This window comes from Meles meles, chromosome 3 (genome assembly GCF_922984935.1).
Source record: "Meles meles chromosome 3, mMelMel3.1 paternal haplotype, whole genome shotgun sequence".
NCBI classification, from domain to species: domain Eukaryota; kingdom Metazoa; phylum Chordata; class Mammalia; order Carnivora; family Mustelidae; genus Meles; species Meles meles.
In genome coordinates this window covers 78,973,221-78,999,406 of record NC_060068.1, presented here as the reverse complement: position 1 = coordinate 78,999,406, position 26,186 = coordinate 78,973,221, and the positions used below count along the sequence as shown (strand labels likewise).

Genomic DNA, 26,186 nt, shown 5'->3' with positions numbered 1-26,186 from the left:
ATACCACCACATACCAGTCAGAACGGCTAAAATTAACAAGTCAGGAAATGACGGATGTTGGCAAGGATGTGGAGAAAGGGGGAACCATCCTAAACTTTTGGTGGGAATGCAAGCTGGTACAGCCACTCTGGAAAACAGTATGGAGGTTCCTCAAAAAGTTGAAAATAGAGCTACCCTATGACCCAGCAATCACACTACTGAATATTTACCCTAAAGATACAAATGTAGTGATCCAAAGGGACGTGCAGTCCAATGTTTATAGCAGCAATGTCCACAATAGCCAAACTATGGAAAGAGCCTAGATGTCTATCAACAGGTGAATGGATAAAGATGTGATACACACACACACACATACACACACACACACACACACAGACACACAGACACACACAGAGGAATATTATTCAGCCATCAAAAAACCCAAAATATTGCCATTTGCAATGACCTGGATGAAACTAGAGGGTTATGCTAAGCGAAATAAGTCAATCAGAGAATGGCAATTACCATATGATCTCACTGATGTGAGGAATTTGAGAAACAAGACAAAAGATCATAGGGGAAGGGAAGGAAAAATGAAACAAGATAAGACCAGAGAGGGAGACAAACCATAAGAGACTATTAATCTCAGGAAACAAACTGAGGGTTGCTGGGCGGTGTTGGCAGGGGAGGGACAGGATGGCTGGATTGTAGACATTGGGGAGGATATGTGCTATGGTGAGTGCTGTGAATTGTGTAAGACTGATGATTCACAGACCTATACCCCTGAAGCAAATAATACATTTCGTGTCAATTTAAAAAAAAGAATTCCCACAGTCAAAAAAATTTTTTCTAAGGCATTATTGTCAAAAAAAAAAAGAAAAATTGATCATATACTGTGTCTCAAAGTGTCTCAACGAATTTCCAAGACTGAAGTCACACAGCATAGATTCTCTGACCGCACTGCCACTGAAAAGAAATCAAAACCAGAATATATTAGAAAACACTCATATATATGGAGATTTAGAAATAAGCCTCTAAATAATCCCTTGATCAAAAGACTATCACAATGGAAATAAGAAAATATTTTTGGATGGCATGAAATGAATGAAAATATTATATATTAAAACATGGGGTAAATTTCCTGATTTTAAAATGTTGCATACTATCTTGTGGAAGAGCTAGATTTAACATTTCAAAACTTTCTCACACTCCCCACCCTGCCACAAAAATATATCTCTTCTCCCCTACTTTCCATCTTCCTAAATAGTTATAGCACGTTTTGATTAAATTAATATTCACAACTTATCCTTTTGACTGTATAAATATATAAATATTTTTTGCAATATATAAATGGGACATATGTTGCCCTTAAGGCAGACCAGTCTTCACCTTTCATCTACCCTGCTGACTTCCTGATTCCTTTGCCATCCCTGAAACTCTCCACTCAAGCTGCCAATGACATCAACTAAGAGTTAAGTAACTAAAAATCTCCACAATCCAGACTTCAAGGCCAAAGCTTGAACTAATGGCAACTCAAGACGGAAAGAGATGTGTTTGCATATTGCAAAATGGCAAGAGCAAAGCTAAGGAATGCACAAAGGAAACAGCATTAAAAAATTTTATAAAAGTAGGTGCTCTCAAAGTGGGTGGGGAATAGCTATTTGTTGTTGGCTAACTAAGAGTGCAGAGCAAGAGCAGACGGAGTGTCGAGCATTCTGAATGATTTTATTAAGGGGGAAAATAGCAGATCCAACTGTCTTTTTATTTTCCTTTTTTCAATACATAAAAATAAGCAAACTATTAGAAAGAAAAGAAAGAGTAGAGAGAGAAAGAGAGAGAAAGGGAGAAAAAAGAGGTCATTCCCAGGATACAAGTCTATTGCTTGAAGAATGTTCTCTCAGATAAAAACATGTGCTTATGAATGTGAGTAGGTGATGTTCTCTCTGTCATGACCCCAGGAGACACCTTTCTATGCTCTGAGTGCAGGGGATCATGTGTAAAGAAAGAAAGAAAGAATCCCCTCTCACAGCCAGGGTAGGTGGGGAGGTAGAGAGCAATGATCTTCCTGAAGGGGTCTAAAGCAAGATGAGGAGGATTATGGTAAGCTCTCTGTTGGAAGCCATGAGTATGTGCCAAGAGAAGTGGTGGGGATCTGTACAACATGTGAGGTGTACTCTTGGATCCAGACGGGAGAAGAAAACACAGATATCATCTGTAAAGAATGAGAGTTGGAGTTTTATTTTTCTCTTGTTGAGATTTATAAGTTTCTATGGAAGAGCTGGAAACTTGACCTTTTTTTTGTTGTTGTTACTGGTTCAACAGATAGTTACAGAGCACTTACTGGGCACCCAGCACTGAGCTAAAGCTGGAGAGAGTTCTCAAAATGCACTTATGTTCAATAGGTAATAGAGACATGAGAAGGCAACCACAACAGCGTAACAAGGCTAAAATCAGGTGGATTGAGGTGTTACGAAGGCCCTGGGAGAGGTCATCCTCAGCAGCCTGGGTGGATGGAGCGAGGCCTCCAGAAACTGGTCACCTAAGGTAACATCTAAACCATAAGGTGTGGGACATTGTAACTATGGGAAAATTATAAATCCAAACTTCAGATTTAGTAATTTATCAAACCTACTTGACATGTAAATTTCAGATTGCTTGTACCCTGTGTCTTCCTAAAATGCAGATAGAGGTTGATTATACTCATTGTTGTTAAGACTTCTGCTTTCCCCCAATTGTCCTAAGCCTGAAACCCTTTCTGTTGCTTTCCTTTTCAGATCATCACCTAAAAAGGTCCCAGTCCACTCATCTGCTTGCCCTCCTTCTTTCTGACCTGTTATGCAGCCTTACCTCAAAATATCAATCACTTGAGAATGAAAGGACAGTCCCTGGTGGGGAAGGCTGGAACTTCTTTTTCGAACTGGCTCTCACCAAAGGCCATCAAAAGGTAACTGGCCATGTCCAGCTTTTGATCAAATTTTAATGATCACACTGATATAAACCACTTTCTGTTCCTCATCTATTTCTGTCCTGCAACCGGTCACCAGCTGAATGGATGCTGGGGCTCCAGGCCAAAGTGAAAACACTCCAAGGCTTGGTCTCAGCAATTTGTACAGGGACATTACAGAGCACTTTTTATTAGCTCTGACTCAGCTTGAGCTGTCTCCACAGCCTGAAGTCAGACTGCCTGATACCTTTGTTTCCTCCAGTTTCCATGAATACCACCCCAAGGGGCTTTGAAAGCTTCTAACATAGGTTTCCTCTGCTTTTTGGTCCTTTCCTTGGAAATCCACTGGGGTCCATCTTAGTCTTTGGTTTTCAGAGAACATGGTGTTTTCTTGATCACCTGTCTCGGTGTGGCACTACTTTCCCTTGGGGGGTGTCCAAAATATTGTGGTTGCCTCTAGAAGCAGTCCCTTGGACTGGGGTTGAAACCTTGTTGGGAGCAAGGCAATTAACTGAGCTCCCTGTAAGTTGGCTGAGCAAGTGAAGTGAAGCAGAAAACAGAACTCATTTCTAAAATAGGATAGAAATAAATTAATTAATCCATTAATTAATTAATTCAACCTCGCTTCAATTTTCCAGAGAAGTCAAAGAATTTCAGTACAGATGATCCAGAGAACTGCCTGCACTTTACACTGTATAAAGCCTTAGGCGGTTCAACGCCCTCCCTCCAGTCCCCCACCCTCACCCAGATATCTCGACCCTGCCTGCACTTTTATAAATGTGCAAAAGGGCTTACTGGTTCCCCCATTTTCTCTTACATTCCATGCAGAAGAGAGAATCATTCCTACTTCTTTATCTTTTCCAAGCAATGCGGGCCTTTGGTCACAGCTGGAAACTTTAACAAGCACGATGGAAGAAATCATGTTCCAGCAATGGCTAGAAGGTGAACCTGCAAATTAATTACTCACACAGATCCTCAAAGCAGATCTTTGAGACTCTCACAGATCCTGTTGAGGAGGAAGGTAATGTTTGTGGATGAGCTAAGTGCAGGTAGTCTGTCCTCAGCTGAGGCCCAGGTCCTCCCGCATGTTTGGGTGGTCCAGAGGGTGGGGTAAGGGGCAGGGGAAAGGGCAATGGGGAATTTTGTTTCCTTGGCAGCCCGTCTGCTGAGGTCATGAACAAGCCTCACTCCCGCTTCCCTGTCATGGCGGTCTAGTGGGTGGTCTCTCATACTCACACTCGACCAGCTACTCGGCGCAACCCACACCCTGCTTATGGCCTCTGCCAAAGTATTTATTGGGAGCTTTGCCTTCTTGGAAGTCTAAATGGCTAGGACTTTATAATTAAAGACTTCATTAGTTTCCTACTGCAAATTTCCCTAGCTAATGGGACTCAGGCCCGCATTATTGATGGCGTTGGAAGGCGTGTTATCCATCAATCTCGGCCATCCTCTTAAACCCAGGTGCCTATTGTACTCCCTCTCCCCACGAGGCTGTCAGCAGACTAGGAGAGAGTCAATGCCAGAGTTAACAAGAAAGAACTCCCAGGGTCCCCACACTGGTGTGCATAAATTTGTACTGTAGCCAAAACTAGGCTGGGAAATGTAGTGAGTCCAACACCCATTTATCATCCTTTAATTGTCTTCTATTCTGAGCTCACCCTGTAAGAAAAGGGGCATTCCAGCAGATAAAGCTGGACCTTCTCCATGGCTCATCTTTCAAGATTGTCACTAGTGAGTAGTTTAGAAGCTCTTTGGGGCAGAGGAATGGCAGCCCTTAGAGAGAAGGGGCTGAGAGATGAACTCAAAGCTGCCAAAGGAAGCTGGCGTAACAGGATCGTGAGATCAGAACATATTTCCTAGAAAGAGTCATTTTGTGGACTAATTTGAGGAAAAGCTTTCTCTAATTCTTTTTTTTTTTTAAGATTTTATTTATTTATTTGACAGAGAGAGATGACAAGTAGGCAGAGAGGCAGGCAGAGAGAGAGAGGAGGAAGCAGGCTCCCTGCTGAGCAGAGAGCCCGATGCAGGTCCCGATCCCAGGACCCCAGGATCATGACCTGAGCCGAAGGCAGAGGCTTTAACCCACTGAGCCACCCAGGCCCCCCTCTCTCCTAATTCCTATAGCATGAAAGGCTGTACTAAAACAGTGGATATTTGAGTGCTATCTTTTCTCTGGAAACATTCTGTGCACCTCATGAGCATTCTCTCGTCAACTCCTCACACACCATCTCTGCACCAATCTATTTTGACTCTCCTCTCTGGCAAGCATTGTAGCAGGAACATGGCTATGTGGCCCATAACTACATTTCCCAGCATGCCTGAAGGCAGGTGAGGTCCAGGGTCTGTACCTTCCCAGATGGAAGGTGAGCAGAAGTGTGCTACACTCAAGCTGGAGCCTTTAGGGTGGAGCCTGCCTCCTTCATGCTCTTTCCCCCTTTCCTGTTGGTTAAGTTGGTGGAAAATGTAATGGTTTTAAAACCCATGAGTTGCTATTAGACTTGGTGCCTATGCCACCCACCAACCCACAGCACCCGTCTGAGATGGTTTCATGATAGAGAAATAAACAGCCTGCTCCTTAGCTCACCACACATGAAGGATCTTTATGAGAAGGCTTATGCTCATCTAATACTTTGCAACAACTCTCCAAGGCAAGTTGTTGTTGTCCTTGTTTTAATTAACTTCATCATTAACTAATGACATAATTCCAGTTCTGAGAAGTTGGGAGACTTGTCTGAAGTCATACTGATTAGCAGCACTGGAATCTATAATGATAGAGGTCAGAACAGTGGTCCCTGGGGAAGAGTGCACTGATGGAGAGTGAGCACAGGGGAGACTCCCTCAATCCTACCTTTGTTTTTCTTCTTCTTTGGAGAAAGGTACTTAGATTTGTAATTCACATTCAGACGTTTTATCCTTATACAAAGCACTTTCACACAATCAGCTCATTTAAGCCTCAAAAACTCCTTGTATGTTGTACCGGTGAAGAAACTGCAGATTGGACAGGTTGTACGTCTTGAACACAATTAATAAGAACCAGATCTAGGTTTTGAATGTAGGTCTTCCCTCCAAATCCTATAGCCAACCCATTATATGCCTGTTGAAGCAACTTGCAACTCTCACATGTATAAATTGCAAAACCAACTCACACTAGTTCAAGCAAAAACCAAACACCCCCTCCAACCACCTCAACCACATCCCCCCCACCCCCCACCCTAATTCTAAGTCCTGGGGGAAGACCCTGATTGGGCTGGCTTGATTCTATTGCCTTTTTCATGGACCAGCTGTTGAAGCCCGGGGAATGGGGCAAGACACTGGGATTGGCTGTCCCACTAGAGCCGTGTGCAATGGGTGGCAGGACAGAAACAATTTTCCATAGAGAGTGGAGGACTATGGATGCTAATGTCAAATCGGGAAGGGATACTGGACGGACAAAAATAGACACATTATACATACCATGCATTGTAGAAAGGATTCAGCGTAGAACTAGTAGCAGCATCCCTTCATTGTGAAAGCCTTGTGTGTATGTGTGTGTATGTATGTATTATACAGGTAATTGTCTCTTGGTCTAACTACAGGCATCCTCTTGCAGTGTGGTCCAAAACACTGTACTCTGTGTCTTGTCTGTTCATTCAGAAACTCTCTCCAGAACATCTTAGCAGCTCTCTTCTAATTACAGGCCCCAAGGGAGGCTGACCAGTGGTGTGTGCCCACCATCCTCTCCTAGGATGACCATCATCCTGGATTTATGGAACAAAGGAGTAAAATAATTACACACTGGGTATCCCTGTGAAGAGTGGGAGAGTGAGAGCTAGAGAGAGAGAGCACACATAGAGGGAGAGGGAGAGAGACAAGCAGGCTCCCCGCCAAGCAGGGAGCCCAATGCAGGACTCGATCCCAGGCCCTTGGGATCATGACCTGAACTGAAGGCAGACGCTTAATGGGCTGAGCCACTGAGGCATTCCAAAACTCATTTTCACTACACTGAACGTAGTATGAACTGAAGAGTAGCGGTAAGTCAGATACGCCATTCTGCCTGTTCCTCAGCATACAGAGGTGTCTGGCAGCTCCCAGACAATTCAGTGTACTTGGGGACCCCATGGACCCAGCTGCTGGTCACAGACATGACCTTCACAGTGTACTGGGCCAAGAAAGGAAGCAGTCAGAGCTATCCAGCCTCATGGAGACTGTCCTCTCTCTATTGTGGCATATGACCTAACAACTTGTGACACATTTTTAAGACTCCAGACATTTATGTCCCATGCTTTGCATTTGCTTCTAAACTTAAAAAAAAATTATTCACTCACAGTGAAACATAATTTTTACATCGGTCTTGTATACCTACACACAAAATATAACCAAACATATTTCCTGAAAAATACCCAATACTTACCTTTACCTTGTGTGTTGCACTTGGATATACTCACTTTTACTTTGGTCTTTAAAACTGTGGGGCCTAATGGACTACAATGACTTCATGACAGGGTGTGATACTGGCAGGTGGAGAGCCCATAGTCCAACCATTCCATGCACTGCTCCAAGGGCATCATCCATTTCAACTGTGAGCATCTTCCCATCAAATGTTTCAAAAGCCTTTTGTTTTGGGACTCTGGCCCAGGAGTGATGGGTAAGAAAGTTGTAGGCCTGACATCATCTCTCTACTTACTCCTGAGGCATCTCTGAGTTAGAATGGAAACTTTCTCCCGTACACCGGCCACACAGGCTCTGCTCCACACCTCGGGCAGTCAGAAGCTCACTGCCTGCTGCCTTAGCTGAATTTTCATTATTTAAAAAAAATATTTTATTTATGGGGCGCCTGGGTGGCTCAGTGGGGTAGAGCCTCTGCCTTGGGCTCGGGTCATGATCCTGGGGTCCTGGGATCGAGCCCCACATCTGGCTCTCTGCTCCTCGGAGAGCCTGCTTCCTCCTCTCTCTGTCTGCCTCCCTGCCTACCTGTGATCTCTCTCTCTCTGTCAAATAAATTTAAAAAAAATAAAAATATTTTATTTATTTACTTGACACACAGAGAGAGACAAGAGAGAGATGCGAGAGAGGGAATACAAGCAGGGGGAGTGGGAGAGGATGAAGCAGGCTTCCCATTGGGCAGGGAGCCCAACGCTGGGCTCGGTCCCAGGACTCTGGGATCATGACCTGAGCCAAAGGCAGATGCTCAGTAATTGAACCACCCAGGCAACCCTCGCTGAGTTATTAAAAAGTTCTATGATGTTTCCAATAGAAATGAACTTGTTGCCAAGTGAATCCAGGTGACCTGAATCTCTTTTCCACCATATACTTTAAAATCTTTGAAGACAACACCTATTACTGTCCTGAGTCCCCTGTCACCAATTTCTTCCATCTGTAAGGGATACAGTTCTCACCATCCCATCTGCTGTTTCTGGACACTCTTGTTTGCTAACATCCATCAAAACGTGGAACAAGCAATTGAGTTCTTGGTAAATATGTTATGTTTTATACATATATCTTCCCATTTTAAGAAATCAGCTGGTATAAGGGGAAGAGCCCTTGATTCCAACATATAGACCCTTGTCCTAGCTGCGTGACATTGGGCTAGCCTCTTTTGGTTGATATCTTCATTATTAAAGAGAAGGTTGTGCTGTTGGGTGGGTACAGGATTTTGGTTTGGGATGATGAACAAGTTCTGGAAGTGGGTAGTAGTGATGACTGCACATCATAAATGAACTTAAGGTGACTGAATTATACACTTAAAATGGCTGACATGAGAACTTATGTGTATTTACCACAATTTAGAAAAAGAGAGAGGGATGGATGTGGTGATCTCCAGAATTCCTTCCCATGCTTCTAGAACCTTTACCATCTGACCTCACGTTACTTTACTTTGAAGGCCCCAGGGGCCGGGCTCAGCTCTAGACATTGCATGGACAGTGGAGGAAAGACACTGGCTGAGATTCCCACCGAAGCAGGCATCCAGTCCCTGGTGCACACCCCTCACCCCCATTGTTCTGGAATTATGTGGTCTAGTAGGGCATCAACACTGAATACATCCCCCCCAAAATTAGAACAGTGACCCTGCTACAGCCCTTGGGCATAGAGCCCTGCAGGGCATTTAAAACAACCAAATGTGGGGGAAGGGTGCAGGGAGAGAGAACCCTGAGGAAGGTGGTCAAAAGGTACAAACTTCCAGTTATAAGATAAGTACTAGGGATGTAAAGTATAACATGGTGAATACAGCGACATCATTACATGATTATATGGAAAAGTTATTTACAGAGTAAATTCTGAGCATTTTCATCACAAGGAGAAAATTTTTTTCCTTTTCCTTTTTATTGTATCTTTGAGAAGACGGACATTAGCTGAACCTATTATGGTAATCACTTCACAATATATGTAAAATCAAACCATCATGCTGTATGTCTTAAAATTATGCAGTGATGTATTTCAACAATTTCTCAATAAAACTAGAAAAAACCACAACAAAATAAGGGCACTATTTTAAAAAAACTAAATAGCCCACAGGTATGTTTGGATTGTCATCCAGTGGCGATGAGACGGATGAAAGAACTGGTTCTGGGAAAAGACTCTTTCTCCATTAGTGGCATGCTTATTCAGCTCTTATCTTTATATACTACGAAGGTATTTTGCTCTCACTGTTTAACAAAACAGCAACAACAAAACAATCCCTACAGACCTTGTTTGATTAGGGAATTCTAGTATTTTTCATCGATCATTGTGAAACCCAGGACAATTTTTTAACAGTTTTGTGTGTAGCCATTACATGTAGGACAATTTAAGTAGGGATAAATGACTCTAAAGGTAATGCATCCTAGATCATTTTCCCTTCAAGTCAAAAGTCTTATTGTTCAAATAAGCTTCTTATTTAAAATGAAAGAGGGAAAAAATGATGAAACTAAAATAAAACTCCCAAATGGAGGTCTGGGTGTTTATTAATGATTAAAGAACAATTAAAGAGCCAAACCATATGCAACCCATTTGCAGAGGAGGGAAGGGCCCGCATGTGGGCACCCTCTGACTTTCCTCCAAATGTCAGATGCTTTCCACTCAAAGCAAGGCACCGTGCCAGCCATCTGCCTCTGGGCCCCAAGGGTAGAGCATTAGTCATGGCTTTGAGTTCTGGAGTCAGTCAGACCTGGGTGCAAATCCTGAACCTGACATTTTCCAACTGTGACTTTGATCAAACATTTCATGCTCTCTGTGCCTCAGCTGTCCCATCTACCAAGTGAGGATGATGACAATTACTTGGTAGGCAGTTGTGAGACTGAACGAGATAGGACTTACAAAGCACTTAGTGAGCAGTAAGAACTCAATAACCCTCATTATTATATTCTGTATTCCATGTCAGTGATCATTGAAAGACATACAAAACAGGTGAAAATTGTACAGTGAACATCCAAATATCTACCACCTAGGTTCTACAATTAGCATTTTGCTATACATATGTTTTATTACATATTTATCTCTTATCCAACCATCAATACATTTTTTTAAAGTATATTTTAAAGTAAGCTGCAGATGTCAGTACTTTTCACAGTGTACATCATTCTCTGGTTTTTTAAAAGGTAAAGTTTATATTTGGTGAGTTATATAAACCTTAAATATACCATGAACACATCCATCTTGGATCCTTAATTCTGTATTCCTAGCCTCTGTTGCCACAGAGACTGCTTTGCCATAGGTTCTCCTCTCCCAGGAGCCAGGTAGTGAGTGGCGGTGGTAGGCGAACACACAGGAGGGAGAGGATCCCACCTAGAGGCCATTCATCCTTTGAGGCCCAGCAAGGTCCTACTCCTCTGGGAGGTCCAGATTGAGCTGATGTTCCAGCAATGGCATCCATGACTATTTCGTAGGTCCAAGACAGTTTTAGATGTCATTTACTTTATGTAGTGTGGAAAATCCTTTTATACTATCCCTAACGGATGATATTCAATCTCTCTTTGCATGCCTCCAACAATCCACTAGCTTGTCTTCCCCAACTCAGAAGTCCTTTCTGTTGATGAGCTGGAATTCTTCTTCCTGTAACTTACACGTTCTTCCTTCTGAAGATTCAATAAAATAGGAAGCCTGGTCTCTCACATGCCCTTCATTTTCTCTCAGTTTCTGCAGGTCTTTCTATTCTTCCTCATTTGGCACTTTATCACATCCTGCCTTAAACTGTTCATTGATGGGTCACATATTCTGTATCCTTTTTTCCCCTTTTTAAAAAAGATTTTATTTGTTTATTTGAGAGAGACAGAGAGAGCATGGGGGGTTGCAGAGAGAGAGAGAGGGAGAAGTAGGCTCCCTGCTGAGCAGGGAGGCCCACATGGGTCTCCATCCCAGGACCCTGGGATCATGACCTAAGCTGAAGGCAGATGCTTAACCTACCGAGCCCCCAGCAACCTCTGGCTTCTGTTTCCTTAATGAAGTTTCCTGCGGGGGGAGGACCACATCTAAATCTTCTGCATGCCAGCCTGAAACACTGTCCTCCTTGAAGGTGCTCAATGCATGGATGTGATTGATTTCGATGGAGAAAAATAAGAATATTAAACATGTTATATATAACTGTAACTGATCTGGGTCCAGACCATTTAATGAACTTTTAGTCTTTTCAGTGTATTTGAAACCTTACATCATGAGTAGGAAACCTTGCACACCACATGGTCTATGTTCTGTAGAGGAAATAGTCTTGGAATATGACATCTTAATGAAGATCCTTGACTAATGAAGCTATAAATAAAAACACTGTCCCACGAACTCTATGTTGTCAAAGTTGGGCTGCCTAAGCCACCATGGTTGTATGCTTTGGATTATTAAGATCATAATTTTGGAGAAGAAAACCTTGCTATTCAAGAACTTTCTCTGAAATGTCTGCCCAGTTTTAATATCTACCACAAGACCAGGGCTGGGTGGATTTCAATTTTATATTTCAGTCCAGGACGCATTCAAAGGGCATTCTGGTGTGAAGTTTCTTCGAATCTCCCAGACCCTTTTTCCAAACAAAACCTCCCTGTTTCCCATAATGGGCCCTGGTGGCTGGTAGACCATGTAAATGAAGAAAGTCCAGTTCCAGTCCAGTCTACTTTCTTCCTAATTCCTTCACAGGAAACCCAAGTTGAAGTATCTTTATAAACTTTCTTTAATACCATAAATGCCTCCATTTGGGGCAGGCAAAAACTCTGCCGACTCAGCTGGTTTCCATTTTTTCCAGTTGTGTTTGCAGAAAAGAAAAGTGAGCTAATTTTTACCAAACCTTCTCTCTGCCTCTCAGGAGACCAAGAGTTAGTCAGAAGCCAAATAATCACTCTAACAATATAACTGGTTCTTGCCCTGCATGTTTTTCTTTTCTTCTAAAATTAAGAGAATCCCCACCCCCTGCTGTCCCCTGCCAAACTCATGGTCATTTTTTATTTCATGAAAGGCCAGAACTGTTGACACCATCCAGATGGGGTCTGGGAGGCCCTGGTTCTTCCCTGAAGCGGGTTTTCAGGGGACACAGAGAATTGGCATAGGAGCCTCTTGATAAACTCGCAATGACTTGTGTCCACTGGGAGCTTAGTAAATGTAAAGATGTAAAGTAAGCCTATGCAGGGTACTTTACTACAAAAGTCAGGGTACAAAGGCACATCTCCAACAGCATGATGGCACATAAAGGGGCTTTTCTGGGGAGACATTTCTTGAAATAAGAGCAACTTAGGAACTCAAGATTTCCAGAGAAATGTGTCCAGTTCTCTCCCTGCTGCAAACCCACTTGTTATACATGGCCCAATGGTAGGCATAGGAGTTCCATATTATTACAGTGACTGGTTGCTCTCCAGAGAGGCTGGCATGATCTGGTAGAGGTGCTGAGGTGTTGTTCCTGACACAGTGAAGAACAAGAAGGCCAGAGGGAGTGTGTCCACCTGCCGGGGGTCAGACCAACGGTGAGCCTGGGGAGGCTCGATTCTGTGTCCACTGATCTTATCATGGTGCCCAAAACAAGTACAAAAAACCCTCCACGTTGGCCGCAGAAATGGATGGAAAGTGTAAGAAAGGATAGGAGATGATGGAGAGAGGCCAGGGCAATCTCCTGAACTAAGTGTCCTGGGTATTTGGGATTGTTTCCTGGAGCAGAAAAAACATCCTGGCTTGTACTGTATTCCTTGCTCAGTGTGTGGGTGGGGAGAGTATTTGATTTACATGGAAGCACAGAGCCCAGGAAAACAGCTGCTTCCAAAACAAGGTGATGTTGACTTCTGGAGCTGCCCTGTTAGCATTAGGAGTTTCTCCTTCCTTTGGGGGCAAAAAGATCTGCCTCTTGAATGTATAAGTCAAAGTTAACCTGTGTCAACTTTTGTTCAACCTAGGACTTTCAACCACACTGTTAATTTACCATGTCAAAGATCTCATCTCTTTTGCCCTGGAAAGTTTAAGGATACTTAGCACAGAGTTGGATACTGGATATACATTTTATCTTATTTTATTTTATTTTTGGGTGTATATTTTTAAAAGTACTTTTCCTTTCAGCTGGAAAAGCTTCATATTAACAGTCACAGCAGTGCCTGAAAGACTGAGAAACTAGGACCATAAAATAATGGGCCTTTTAAATGATCTCTAAGTGACCATCAAATAACAAAAACATTAGAACATATAAACCAAATATATGTATGTATACCCAAACAAAGGTTGTTCTCAAAACAATCTTTCTACTCAAACGATGTCATTATTGCCAGGAGCATTTTCAAAATTTCTCTTTCTGAGTAGCCTTCAAAACAACCAGCCCAAAAGCAAAACGACGTCACCCGACTTGAGGGCCATAGGTTTGCTTCTTTGAACCAATGTAATTTTCTGTCTTTCACACTTTTTGAAACTTTCTCCCTCTTTTGCATCATGAACTGATAACCAAGATATCCCAACAGATGTGTTTTAATGGTGCTGAGAATGGAAAGCTCCAGCAAAAAAGAATGAGGGGCCAACTGCTGCCTGGAATCTGAGAGACCAATGGAGCATGGCCACTTTCCCAACTCTTTAGGTACTGAGTGACTATAAGAAATGGGAGAGATGCCCAGGTGGCTCAGTTGGTGAAGCAGCCGACTCTTGAGTTCAGCTCAGGTCATGATCTCAGGATCCTGAGATGGTGCCCTACATTAGATCAGCTCTGTGGGACAACTGCTCAAGTCTCCCTCTTCCTCTGCCCTGCCCCCTGCTAGCACTCTCATTCTCTTACATTCTCTCTCAAATAAATAATTAAATATTTAAAAGGAAGGAAGGAAAGAAAGAAGAAGAAAAGCAGCTCAGGTAGCCAAGAGTAATGGAGAACCTGGGTGTGTCCTCAAGATTTGGAACCAAACAACCAAAAACCCCGGTTGGCTTATTGTGTGGATTACATGAAATATTTATGCAGATGCTTGAAAATCATATCATGCTTTTGTTGCTGTGTTATTCACCACCCTTTTTGCCCACCAGGAAAGCAAACAAGCTTCAACCTTTCCACCCGTCCAATTATCACTTATCTACATTCACCCCATCTCCTTTGCTCTTTGCTCTTTCCTTATCTGTTCTTGTTCTTATCCATCGAAGGTTAATTACCTGGGCAACGTCTGTGCTCTTCTACCATTCCTCCCTGCCCTGCTCACTGAGTTCTCATTCCACTCACTATGCCCCACTCATTCACCTCTTCAACTTCTCTCTCCTTCTTCCCCATTACCATTGAAACATGCTCTTAGATCTCCTAACAAAGAGAAAAACTCTCTGTCATGCCATTACACCCCTATAGGTACTTCTTGTTTCTTACACGATTGCTTTTTTCTTTTGAGTCAAACTTCTGTGAAAGGCATGGTCTACTCATTACCTCTGGTTGCTTACATCCCATGCACACTTGAGCACACAACAAGTCTGGTTCCTGAATCCATCACTGCACTGCCATTGGTTTTGGCAAGTGACTACTCCCACCAAATCCAGGGGGCACTTTTTTGTTTTTCTATTCATCCACTTTCTCAACTCTCTTCCCTCAGCTTCTATGGGAACACACTCTCCTGTTGTTTCTTCCATTTTCCCAACTGTTCCATTCCATATTTCTTCCTCCACCCATTCTTCAAACATTTGGGATCCCGTTTGGCCTCTGAGGGCACTGAGCGTTCTTCAGCTCTTAGGAGGCTGGTTGGCAAACAGTTCACAGTCAAGGCCCTATGTTAAACTGCAGTGTCTAGAGTTGGTGCTTTCTCCCTCTTGGACTCTCTTTCGGGGCTCTTATCTTCCAGATGGCCAGTTTAGGGTGTCAGCCTGAAGCCACCTGCTGCTGGGAAAGCATGTTATAGAGGCACAGTTTGACCAGCAATGTTCCAGGCACCAAAACGAACCCCTCTTTTTTTCCTTACCCATTTATTGTCATGCTTTTTTCTAGGGTTCACCTTGCTGTTCCAGAAGAGTGGAGACTTGCATCTGGGCTTATGAAGACAGGTGACCATTCAGTCTGTTCGATCTATGTCCTATCTCTCCACTGCAGGCCAAAGAGTCTGTGGTTCTAATAGTTCAACCCAGCATATGAGGGCTACGACTAGTCCCTGAGGGCAGAGGCTCAAGCCTTCAAACATCCATTCCTTGGAAGGAGCCCCTTGCCTGGCTAAATTCTTCATGAACTTAACTTGTCCCAGAGTCCCAGAACAGGATTTGGGTATTGAGTCCTGGGTGCACACATTCTCAAATGCATCCTTATATGACCAACTTGTATCTATAGTCTCTTTCTTCTCTATATATGCTTGCTCTCAGAGATCTGACCCACCCACAGGGCTCCAAATATTGCACGTGGGTGATAAGGCCCAGTCACCATCTCGGGCACCCAGACTGGGTTTCTGAGCCGTATCTAATTATAGGATCATCATGCCTAAAAGTTAATTCATTAACATTCCCCCAAACCATCCTTTTATTCCCTACTCCCATTGTGTCCTTACCCTGACTCCCACCTCCCTTTTTATCTAGTTAGCTCTTACTTCTCCATCTAGATTTGGCAAGCCAAGATACCAGTTCACCAGAAGCCTCCCCTGATCCAGAAAATGAGGTTAGTCCTCCTCTATGTTCCTATAGCACCCCTACTTTCCTAATGTGTCACTGTATTATAATCACCTGCTCCTTTTTTAGTTTTCCCACTAGATAGTGTGTTCTTCAAAGGCAGGAATGCTGTCTTCGGTATGAAAGTCCAAGAGTAAGTACACAGGTAAAATGGAAAAACGCTCCTGTTGCAAATTGAAACACTAACCTTCCTCAAACACAAGCCGTCAGTTTATTGAACAAGCTGAACTTCGTAAGATTTTTTTTTCTTCCACTATTGTCTTCAAAGGAACTCTGTGTCTTGTTTCTTAAATCTTTGGTGGTGTCTCCAGGCAGATTCCAAGACTTCAGTCTCATTAAGCTCCACTCCAACCTCACATTGGAGTCTCACATCAGGTTTAGTTCCTTCCTACTCCTCAGCTCAGGTCTGACATGAGGGTTAAGAAGCTCCAGGGAGGAAGGGGATACTTTTGTTCTTTCATTCTTCCTGATTTGCCTTGTTTACTTACCCTCTCCCCACCCCCAGCCTTCTTCAGAATCCTCTAGGGCAGAGCAGATGGGCAAAACTGAGAAGAAATCATGAGGCCATTATGGGCAATATATGCAATCGGTGGCTTTTGCTTGAGTGTCTGAAGTTCCCTTCATTCTAAGTCCAGCTCTTTTACAGGGCATGGTAACAGGACTTTTGGGATGCATTCCCCTACTTCTGCCATGGAGATTTCCCACAGTGCACCATGGATGATGCCCTGTGCAGCTGATCTCTGTCTGCCTCTGCTGGGACCCCCTGCCCCACCATGCAGCTCTCTGGCTATCACTTGGCCCCATGGAAATCTACTCACTCTTAGCCTTCCAAAGGGCAGAAATGCATCTTGCTATCCCTGCTGCCCCCTCTCAGCTTACCCCACCACCAGTCCCAGCCAGCCACCCGTTCTCACAGCCCGCTGAGAGCCAGGTGCCAGTCCTCATGGGCCCAGATGCCAAGAGACACAAGACAGGCTCTCCCAAGACCCTTAGCATTTTCTACTCTGCTAATAGTAATCCACTGGCTTAAATGGTTTTTTGCCACTTAACAAGCTATCATCTACAAAGTGAGAGACCAGTTTCTTTCCCCTTCTTGCAAGAAACTTCTCCCAAGCCTGATGTTCTCTTGACCCTGCTCTCTGCTTGCTTTGGGTGAAGGAATCCCTTTCCCCATGGGGAGTGGAGGAAAAATCAAAGTTTGCTCCTCTTAGGAATTCCCTTCAAAGAACTCTCTCTCCTGAACCTCTAGCCTTTCCTTGGCAAGTCCTGTGGGATTTCTTTAACGTCTCTCTTTAGAATGTGGGGGTCCTTATCACCCATTGACTTCAGCTTTGAAGCTGTGGCCAACACCTGAGACAACAGGAAAAGTTCTAGTACATATCCTGTTAGCTCTTGCTTCTGCTTAAAATATTCTTTCTCCTTCCTACACCTGCCTTCAGCCTCACATCACTACCCCACCAAATTCATCTGAAATATTGTAGTAAATAGTGAGGAAAAAAGGGGTTTGATTGGAACTTTATCTTCAAACAAAACCAAAACACCACAAAAACCTATTTTGCCTATTTTATAAAATGGATGTTGTGTGATGGTACACTAATTCTCAGACTGAAAAAAAAATTCATTTTTTGGGCATTAACTGTTTGATAAATTTATAAGATAGCACAGTATGTCTTCCTTCATTTTACATTCAAGGATAGGAAGATAAAGGGAATATTTTTGCAGAAGAGTCAAAGAGTTTTTCATCAGTTTCCTGAGGGCCTCTCTTCTGCCTTTGATATTCAAATCACCTTCCTTTGAAGAGCCTAATGTGTCAGTATCCTTGTCAATTTCTCTCCTTCCCTGTTAACTACTCTAGCTCCATTGCCATATTCTTCTTCATAGGTTTACCCATGAGTGAGTAATTCTCCAACTTCACCACGCCTCACGAAAGTGTATTTGATTTGCATCTTATCTCTGTATAAGCACAACACTGGAAAACCAGCTGGAGGCTGGCTAGGAAGGAGGCTGGTTTAATCAGGACTGAGGTACTTGCATATGGACGCCTTTTGGAGTGCCAAATTCCTTACTCACCACTGTGTTATAACAACTTTTGCTTCCCCATGCCATTTTATACCTTTGGGCTTGGTTACTTAACTGTGGGATAACCAGGGACCTCTGCCAGTTTCCAGGAAAGAGTTATACCTGAAGAGCTTCTTGGCTAAGATGGAGGCAAGGACTGACTGGAGCCAGCAGAGAGCTCACAGGAGACAAGGATGACCAGGGATGAGGGTGACAGTGCTGAGTCACAGAGCCAGTAAAGGACTGGAAGGGTCTGACAGGGAAGGCAAGGAAGGTCCAAGACTATTTTGGCCTCATGACCAAGTGGGGGAGACTCAGCTGTGGGATGGCACAGAAACTGTCCTCTTCTATAAGATAGCTCTTTGCTCCTGTGCCATCAACAGGACTACAAGTATCTGGGGAAGACACCAGACTACTTAGCAGCATCAAGAGCCAGGCTGGGGCTTCAAATCATCATTTCCAAAATGGCTCCCCCCTTAGCTAAACACTTCTAGAAATGACTTCTTCCTATAAACCTACTGTCTCCCATCCAGTACTTGGCCTCTATAAACAGAGACTCTGCCAGCACCTAGTCCTTCTGGGTCCACTACCCGTACAAGCAGAATTTCCAACCTAATGCCCTGTTACAACTTAAGGCCATTCCCCACTCTTGCGGGCACAGAGGAAAGAGTGAAGCAATCACCAGTCCTTTCCATAAGCACAGCCTGAACTGGGAAGGAAGCAGGGAGACAGGGAGGAGAATGGGACTGGGAAGAGGGACACAGTGGGCAGCCTGAGATAGTGCCCCAGGATTGCTGCCCGCTGGTATCCACACCCTTAAGTAATCCTCTCCCCTTGAGGGGGAGGGCTGGATTCAGTGACTGGCTTCTAACAAATAGAATATGGCAGACATAACAGATGTCATTTCTGAGAGATTAGTTATAAATGGTTGCAGCTTCCATCGTGCGTAGCTTCCATCATGCTCTCTCTTAAATCCTACCCACACTCCCCAAAAATCAAGCCTTCAGCTGAGATTGCCACCCCATGAAAGCCTTTAGCCAGAGCTACACAGTTAAGATGAACTCGGATTCCTGACCCTCAGAAACTAGAGATAATATTTTTTGTCTCCAGATGTAATTTTGTGGTGATTTGTTACACAGCAATACTTAATGCATGGGGCAGGGATTATCGTGTGGGGTCGTTTCCCTGATTCCTGAGTCCACCTGAGAGAAAAAGATCAGAATCTCCAAACAGTCTTGATCCTGGTAGACATCTGTTATCCTGGGCCCTAGGGGGTGGGTTGATTTCTTCCTTCCTTCCCGCCTCCTCCCTTCCTTCCTTTGTTGCTTCCTTCCTTTCTGGGGTCTCTAGGTTTCATTGCCGCAGTCAGGTCAAGGGACATACATGTAACCGAAATGGTGCTCCTGTCCCTGTCACTGACTTCCACCTGTACTTGGCAGTCACTATTCTGTATGGTCTCTCTTTGAACTGTGAGCTGCCTGAATGCAAAGACCAGGTCTTATTTTTCTTCGTTACCTGCCATGCCAGATAATTAGCATTTACAGGAGGTGCTCAACAAATGTGAATGTGTATGGTCTTAACTACATTTGTGCCTTACACTTTTCACCAAGATTCATGCTATCCTAGTCTGCGTCTAGGTAACTAAGCTTCTATCTCAACTATCTGGGATGCCTGGGTGGCTCAGTGGTTAAGCATCTGCCTTCGGCTTAGGTCATAATCTCAGGGTCCTGGAATGGAGTCCTGTGTTGGGCTCCTTGCTGAGCAAGGAGCCTGCTTCTCCCTTTGCTGCTCAGCCTCCTCTGTCTGCTCTGCCTGCCACTCCCCCTGATTGTGCTTTCTTTCTATGACACAAATAAATAAAATCTTTTTTTTAAAAGATTTTATTTATTTATTTGACACAGAGAGAGAGATCACAAGTAGGCAGAGAGGCAGGCAGAGATAGAGGGGGAAGCAGGCTCCCCGCTGAGCAGAGAGCCCTATGTGGGTCTTGATCCCTGGATCCTGAGATCATGACCTGAGCTGAAGGCAGAAGCTTAACCCACTGAGCCACCCAGGCGCCCCAAATAAATAAAATCAAAAAAAAAAAAAAGAAAGAAAAAAAGAAAGAAAGAAACTATCTCTCTATTATCCCCAACCCCTGCCTTGAAAAAATTCAATTCCACTTTCCTTAAGGAAACCACTAGCTTGTCTCCATCGTATCTACACCAGAAAAACCACCCACTCCCACCCTGTAGAAGGAGAAAAGCCTGAGTAAATACGGATAGATAACAAAAGGGCATCAGGAAATCTGCCATCTGCCCTTTCCAGCTAGCCCCTGGCATTTGCAAGACTTAATCTCAGCACCAAGTATGAGCTATGAAGCCAGTTTTCTGCAGGAAAAGTCACACATGGAAAAGCATTTGTAATAAAGCTTGAGCAAACGAAAGGAGGAAAATCTTAGGGAAGGATTGGAAGATGAAGGGGGAAAATCTGAGTCTGTCCAAATCTGAGACCATAAAAAGTGTTTGAAGCCATCAGCTGATATCTTGGAGGAGATCCCAGGATAAACAAAACCTGCCTGAAGAGTCTGGATAGTGTAATGTTCACCCTGATTTGATGAAGGCGCTGAAGTCCTTCCAGCTGATACAGATAAAGCCTTTGAAGATAGCCAACGTTCCAGACACACATTTCCCCTGAGCAGGCAAGAGGGTGAGGCTGCTGTCAGGCTGAATAAACAGCATCTGCAGGTAGAGAATACAAACAAGGTCTGCAGGTTGAGAACAAGAGCTAACTTTGAAATCGGGGGCTACAATGTCACCTTAAAATTAAAAGATGATTGAGTCCTTTGAATTCAGTGAATGGAACTCATCCAACTAGGTATTGTCTAAGTGCCAAACACAGCCCTAGGAGACAAAGATATTCCATTAAACACACCAGACTGAGACTTCCGCCTGGTGGGGAAGACAGACATTTATTTATACATGAGTAACAATGCAGTGTGATGTCCATTCTCATAGGAACACCATTCCAGTTCAGCAGGGCTATGGTAAGCTTCCCAGGGGAAGGAACCCATGATGCGTAGATCTGAAGGAGGAGCTAGTCAAGACAAGAGCAGAAGGAACTCCAGACGCAAAGGCATTAGCCTGCATTAAGGCTTAGAATAATCACCAGAGCACCAGCAAACTGCAATGGCTGAGAGAAGTGTAGAAAGTTAGATGAAAGGCATTAGGATTCTTCATACTAAAAAAGGCAAGGCTAAAAATGGAATGAAAGTTTTCAATTATAAGTTGTTTATACAGAGGGCACTGACCTCCCCCACCAAGACTGACTGAGGGCGGTGGGGAAGGGAATTCAGGGACCCACTGGGTAAAATCCATTCAGATGGGTCAGGCTGGAGAGAAGGGCCTGAAGGTGTGACAGCACTGTCACCAGGGAGAGATGGGTGGTCATCAGGACGTCTCTCATGTGTGGGGTTGGGTGGGATCACCTCATGGGATATGCTCAGTAAGAAGCAAGCAGTTGTTGGACTGACTCGTGAGCCAGTTACCTGTAGGGATTCATTTTGGCAAGTGTGTGTGCAGGTTGGGACCGATGTGATGAGTTTGGGATTTCAGGGGGAGTTCTGGGGCAGCTGCCAGCGGCCTCCCATCTCCATCCCAACACAGTGCTCCTATTCCGATATTAAAAGAACATCACTTTTGGGGCATCTGGGTGTCTCAACGGGTTAAAGCCTCTGCCTTCAGCTCAGGTCATGATCCTAGGGTCCTGGGATCAAGCCCTGTATCCATCGAGCTCTCTGCTCAGTAGGGAGCCTACCACCACCTCTTCTCTGCCTGCCTCTCTGCCTTCTTGTGCTCTCTGTCAAATAAATAAATAAAATCTTAAAAAAAGAATATCACAGGCAAACCATAAGAGACTATGGACTCTGAAAGACAACCTGAGGGTTTTGAAGGGGCGGGGGTGAGAGGTTGGGGGAACCAGGTGGTGGGTAATAGGGAGGGCACGTATTGCATGGAGCACTGGGTGTTGTGCAAAAACAATGAATACTGTTACACTGAAAAAATAAATAAATTAAAAAAAAAAAAGAATATCACTTTGAAGGATCACCGAATTTTCACCTTTCTCACAAGTCTCAGTTTGACTCTGTTGATAACAAAGGAAAGGGATCTTGCCCACTTCCTCTCCTCCTCTTTATTTTTCCCTGCCTCCCGACATGGTTCCGAAGACTGAACGTAAAGCAGAGACAGCCAACCACGCCAAACGGACCCACCTGCGAAAGCAACAGCAGCCCGGGCTGACACAATGGCTCAGGTGCAAGCGAAGGAGCTGGGGCTCCTGTTCTCCACCCCCCACCCCATCCTCCTCCCTCTAGGCAGGACCAGTGGGAATGGGGAGGAAGAATGGTAATCAGGACACTCAAAAAAGAGCCATAGGGACCAATAAAAATATGGAAAAGTCCAATCTCTTGGTAGTAAAAGAAACACAAAATAATGTAACATTTTAAAGCCTGTCAAACCAGCAAATCTTCAAATTGTATGAGAATAAGTACCAGTGAAAGTAAAGGCAAGTTCTCTTTACACGTAAAACCTTAGTGACCAAAGAGGAGACTAATGGCATCACCTTCTCACTCCTCTGTTTTACCACACCAGTCCAAAGATGAGCTGTTTCTCCCCTGCTGGGGATGGATTATCTACGCCTTGGTGACTAGGTGGGCTTGCACTGGTGGGGGTGAGGGGCAGGGGGACGCGGTCCATGGGGGATGGCTTAGCCTGAAAGCCAGCAGATGTCCCGCAGGAGCCCAGCCCTCATGCAGGAACAGATCAGATGCCCCAGACGCACTTGAGAAGCAGGGAATTCTCTCTCACTAACATTTATCTTTCTAACCAGAAAGAGGAGTTGTGGGCATAATTACTACAGCTCTGCCACAGAACTTTTTACTTGAGGCAACCATGTTTAGCTAACTACAGAAAACAAAGCATTTCTCTAACTAGGTCCTGTTGACCAACACAGAGCTCTCTAATTTGTAACATTTTAAAACAAAAACATAGCATTTGAACCTAAACATAGTCATTATTTGTTCCTCTTCAAGGAGAGACCCTCACGAGGCAATATTTCTCATAACCTCTGCATTCTTTTCTCTCCTCCTGATCCCTAAAGAGAAATGATTACAAATGGAACTTTAAGAAATACCAGTGTATCTGAAGCGTTTGTTATTTTTCATCTTAGAGCCTTAGATGCAGAGCGGGAGGGAGGTCCTTGGGACTTTGTACAAAATAGAGTAGTCAGTGTTGCTGGTAGGAACCACCTCCAGAATTCAGCAAGAAGGTAACTGAGTATAACTGAAGATTAAAGACTGGGTAATGCCAGCTGGTCATAGAACAGAATAGAACACAGGGTCTATTTTCCAACCAGCGCCTGCATCAGAAGCTGCAGTGAGCTTTGAGAACCCACCTGTAAGCCTCGCCTCCTCACATAGCCCTGTCCTGCGTGTCCTCTGCACGTTCGCTGGGGCAACAGTCAGAGTCTTCTGTGCCCTGCGTGGGGAAAGCGGATTTTCCTATGAAATGTATGAAAAACAAGACTAAATTCCCTTTCCAAGCTGAGTCACTTGAACTCCTTTCAAATGTGTTTTATTTTCTAAGCCTCCAATTAGTTTTTATCGCCCTACTTTCTTACCTCTGTAGCTGTGGTGCCTTCTTGGCTGAACCGTTCATTGCACTGGCCTCCTCCCTTGTTTCCCTGCCCCTCATTCATCCCAGGCCCTGTGTCAGCCTTAAGTTCTTACCTAGCTTTGAATGCCACTGGCTGATGCTCCCTGAGTCCTGAATTATGAGTGGGACTTCCTACAATTGCTCCTCTGACTGTCCTAAAAGGTGCAGGACAAAAGGGAAGGGAAGGCAGGTAAGACTGGAGCATGCCAGGAAGTGTGGTAGGGAGCAGAGGCTTTTTAAGAGCAATTTGGGCTCCAAATTCCAACTCTACTGGCTAAAGGACATCACTCAAGAGAATTTTCAAATTGGTAAAAACATTTACCTAAGGATTAGGCATTATCCTGAGGCCTTTGGTAGCCATTTTAAAAGTTTAATGTGCCTGCTGTATACACTGTCCCCAATAAAGGTTAATTCCTTGCCCTACCCCTATAATGGGCAAAATATGGCATGCTTGGTGGACTAAATTACAGTATTCAAAAAGGCAGTGTTAATCTGGGTCAGATGATGCCATGTGGGCACGGAGGGGGTGTGAGCTGGCTGGTGGAGGCAGATCGGAGCCATTTTTAGGCATTTGTGACCCTGAGTCTCCCCGGAGGGTATCTTTGGGATCAAATGCCAGAACTAACAGTCCTGGAAATTAAGGCTCAGGGACTTCCTAGACTCAAGAAACTTCTATGTTGTCTCTTTTTTCCCCTTTCTCAGTGTTTACTTCTTCCCAATATTTCATCTCTGTATGTCGCATCTCCACCAACTTGTTTATTGACTTTCTTGGCTTCTTCCTTTCCTGGATCCTCTGTGGTTTTTCTATTGTATCGTAAAGGATGTGTATGCTGGTTTCTTTGTGTGTTTATACATTAGCTCATTTAGAATGCTTCCCTTGCTTCGGGGTCTCCAGGCACACGAGCAAAAGAAACTGTTAGAAGCAAAAGGACAGCTGTGGTTCTTCTTGGAGGGAAGGGCAGACGGAGTGGACGGGAGCACCTCGGGAAGTTCTGGTCACCGCTGAGTAGCTCTCAGCACCCCCACAGGGTCTAATCTCATGTCCCCAGAATGGCATGCCTGCCCTCAGGGAGTTTCCTTGTCTCCACGCCAGTGTCACCGAGTCACAGCTCTGGCACCCATGACACTGAACCACATAGTGAAGAAGTTATTCACTCTTCAGGAGCCAAGAGTAACACAGTTACTTAATTCTTTTCTTCCAGGCCAGAAATAGTTCCCGGCTCAGGTTTAAGAGCGATTTGTATTCCTTGTATGCATTTCTATGATTACCAGTGACACTCATTTTCTCTTTAGTATAGTGACCAAAAAAGCATCACTTTACGTTATTTTAGTAAGGAGCGTACATTTTAGGAAAAGACAGTCAGGACTCCCAGCAGTGAAAGGCCCTACCTGAGCAACAGAGTCATGGCCGGGGTCTCTAGCGGCTTGGGGAATTGCTAGGGTGCCCTCCTGTACCGTGTCCCCAGGGAGCATAAGCTGCTTTGGGAAGGAAAGGAGTAGGTGGACCTCGTAACAGAACACACGCGGGGCCCAGTGAGACAGGCCCTTCTCCTTGTCCTAAAGTCCTGCACGTGGGAGCCTCAGAGTTCCACCCGCGGGATGTGTTAAGCCCAAACGCTTTCATTTAAGCCCTGGTCTATGAACCAAGGAAAACCAGCCCACTCTCGTGAAGTCCAAACAAGGAACATTCTTCAAACAAATCAGCTGTTTCTCTAACACATTCAGAGGGCCCTCTAATCAAAGGGCTTCATTTTAAAAAGAGCTCATTCAGAAAGAACATACCGTTTTCCTGGGTGTGTAGATACGAAGCCAAAATGACAGCTAAACGACTCCTCATGGCAAACGCCACGCAGCGTTTCTTTTGACTCTAGAGGCCCTGCCCCCTCACTTCCGGTTTGTAGGCCTGTCCCGGGACTACCTCCGCCGGTGGAGTTCCCTGGTAGGCGAGCTTCTTGGCGGGGAGTCTGATTTCTCCCACCCTCCTTCCTTGCTGACATCGGTGGCCCTCTCCTCACTCATATCGCAGTGTGGACTTGAATAATCCCGGTTACAAAATGCTGGCATAAGAAGCAATTCCAGTTCTGATTCACTTAATGTAAACAAAGGCACTCTAAGACAGGTTTTCCTGAAGTGGGGGCGCATGCGCGCGCTTGTGTGTGTGCGTGTGCGCGTGCGCGCACTGATATTCTCTGCTTCACAGGGCAAGACTCTGGTCTGAAGGCAGGCGCCTACTTCCTGGTTTGCTAGACTGCTCGAAGTCCCTTGGCGTGTGGAGGCCCTTAACTCTTGAGGCCTCTGGAGAAGAGGTGGTGTAGGGAGAGAGAAAGAGCATATGTTTGTGTGAAGTGTGTGTGAAATCCTGTCCCCTTGGAGTAAAAAGCCCGGGCAGATCTCTACTTCCTTCATGGGATTAAAATGAGGCGGTTCAAAACAGGTGTCATTTTATTTCTCTACCATCTTGAGTCTCCAGTGAGGGCTCAGCTGGGCACAGTGGGATT

At 44.5% G+C, this 26,186-nt stretch overlaps 1 protein-coding gene across 4 annotated transcripts in view; it reads right to left on the bottom strand.

Moving 5' to 3' along the window:
• The window catches only part of LHFPL2 (LHFPL tetraspan subfamily member 2), a 241,859-nt gene extending 216,071 nt beyond the window's left edge, over positions 1-25,788 (bottom strand). For 3 of the 4 annotated variants that reach the window (XM_045998990.1, XM_045998991.1, XM_045998984.1), the window contains exons 1-2: positions 25,471-25,788; positions 23,429-23,511 (exon numbers count right to left, since the gene is read on the bottom strand). The gene's annotated coding sequence lies outside the window, so the exon portion shown is untranslated. Of the gene's footprint in view, positions 1-23,428; positions 23,522-25,470 lie in introns of those variants that run through there. The other variant, XM_045998986.1, reaches the window with a different exon arrangement.
• Positions 25,789-26,186: the final 398 nt, after the last annotated feature.